Below are 2,818 nucleotides of genomic sequence, written 5' to 3' on the forward strand. Positions count from 1 at the left end.
AAGAAGGCTGCAAGTTCACAAAGAAAGGAGCAGCTAAAGAGTTCTCACAAAAAAGGGGGCTAAAGACAAACCGAGTGTATGTATTGTATAATTAGGGAAAAGGCACAAATATATACAATACACTTTAGGTCTAGCATGTGGGTCGCGCCCTAATTGCAATGCTCGGTCCAATTTTTTTGGGTTTACTAGTTGTGTGTTATTGGGTCGACTATATTAAGTAGTCTCAATAATAGGTTCCAAATGATTTTAATTTGATCCGACAAGTCATTATTGCCTTGGATTTATTTGGCATCAAAATTTCCAACAGAAATTAAAATAAAATTTGACAGCACGATTGCAATATCACTTGCATGTTACATAATTGGAAAAAGGCATTTATTTAAAATATTTTCTCATAAAATATACTGGATAATGCCCAATGTAGAAGGAAATCTTTCACAGATTTCCTATTGTATAAGTGTAGCATGATTCAAATATACTGCATGCAACATTTTTTTTGCTGATTGCTACTACAATTAGGATTATTATTGTGATAATTGAATATAATAATTAAACATATTTTTAATTTAAAATAGATCTATGTAAATTCTTTTCGCCGCATTTCATTGTCCCTAATGTGGACTATTTTTTTTCATTTGCATCTTCGAGGTTTAGGTTTTAATTTATGTTAATAGGTTCTAATTGATACTTCCATAATCAAACATCTCTAGTTCTGCAGTCACTTTTTCATTTGCATGTTTAAGGTTTAATACGATATTTAACTCCTGTTTGGTTCTTATTCCTTTCTCATTAAAATGAAAAATATGACCGTTATCCATCACATCAAATCATCAAATTTGAATTTCTATTTCTTATGTGGGGCTCATAACGACTATATTTTTCATTCTCATTCTTCCAAAAATGAGAAATAAACGGAGACTTATGTTTTGATTTGAATATAGCTACATTGAACGTCTTATTCAAGACATTTTTTTGATATCATTCCAGGGTCACATGAATACAATTCAAATGGTTCCTCAATCAAAATCAGTTGTGAACTTGACATCATGCCACTAGCTATCATGGTTGGCATCATGAAAAGTGTTCAACCCACGAACGTGAATATAACTGATGGAACAACGAAGAGCATCGGAGAGTGCATGGCCATGTTCGCACGTCACGTCACCCTGCAAGCAACTAAAGAGTTTATTGAAGTGAGTCACATTACTCTCAATGTACAAGATGTGATTGACGTCATGAAGGTATTACAATTAGATAACTACATGGATAAAACTCTTTGTACATGGGCGATTACATGCTCGTGCCCACGGGCCCACCTCGCCCCCTCACATGGGCGAGGTCCCACAGCGGGGCCCACGTCTGGGTCCTGCCCCTGATGTGAGGGGTCGGGTGAGACCGTGTACATGGGCGTGTAAACGCTTGTGTACGAGAAGCACGGTCCTAACTACAGAGCGCCATTCATTTTTCTCTTCAACAAGTTATGCAAATGGAAAAGTGTTTAGGGTGTGTTTGTCACCCATTATTTGGGAAGAATGTATTATGGAATAGTGATTGATGTTAAAATGTGTGGTTAAAAAAGAAGGAATTTTTTTATTTACGTATAATATTATTTTAATGAAAATGTGTGGTTGAAAATGAGTACTGTAGAAAAAATAATGGGAAAAGATGGGAGAAAATGGATAATAAACAAGGGCTTAATATATGCAATATTAGTTATAATGTAAAAATTGTTTTAATATGGGAGAAAATGGATGACAAACGTGCCTTTAATATTTTAATTACTTATGCAATATTAGTAGAAACTTAGAGTGGGGAATGTTGTTTATTATTATACAAGATGTTTCAGAAATTTGCTTATAATGTAAAAATTGTTTCAATTATATTGTGAGTTACTCGGCCTGTGTTTTGAAACAAAATTATAAAAGCTTTAAAGCTTGTATTATTACTTTTTTGGTTAATGTTTAATTTGAGATTGAATTTCATAAACTAGTTTTTAGCCACTTGTAGATGTAAAGGTCTCTTTTAGATAAAATATTTTCAAAGCAACAAAGACATTGTTAAATGATGACGTAGTTTAAAATATACGGCTCAAGTTTGTTTTATATAAAAGTCAGAATTTTAATAGATTTTAATAAAAGTTGAAAGAATGTGTGGTAGAAAATTTTGTGGGTCCCACGAAATATACAATTAAAATTAATTATTCACTTCAATTTAAATTTTAATTCAATTTTATAACTAAAGCAAATAGGGACATAATATATTGTAAATAATATTATGCTTATTTAATAAAACAATAAATCACATAAAACTATTTAATATTGGGTAAAATGTTCAAAAATAATGATGGTAATGGGCTCATGCCAGCTCGAGAGAGCTCAACCAGTGAGCGGATTCGCTCGCTCCACTAGAAGTGGGTTAATAATCCAAATGGTCGTTGAACTTTACAAAAAGTTTTTACCAGATCACTAAACTTTAAAAATCACCCAAGTTATCACTACACTTTGCAAAAGATTTATATAAGGTTATTGAATTTCAAAAATCACACTGAACTTTTCAAAATGCTTTCACGGAGTCGGTGAACTTTACAAAAACTTTCGTAGGGTCATCGAATCCCTGTGAAAGTTTTTACAAAATTCAGTGACTCTTTGAAAATTTTTTGTAAAGTGTAGTGATCTCCTGAAAACCTTTTACAAAATTCAAGGATAACTTGAATGATTTTTAAAGTTCAGTGACTCCATAAAAACTTTTTGTAAAGTTTAGTGACCATTTGAATTATTAACTCACCAAAAGCCTATGGGCTGAGTTGAACTCGATAAAT

Source organism: Olea europaea, unplaced genomic scaffold (assembly GCF_002742605.1).
Source record: "Olea europaea var. sylvestris unplaced genomic scaffold, O_europaea_v1 scaffold1289, whole genome shotgun sequence".
Taxonomy (NCBI): domain Eukaryota; kingdom Viridiplantae; phylum Streptophyta; class Magnoliopsida; order Lamiales; family Oleaceae; genus Olea; species Olea europaea.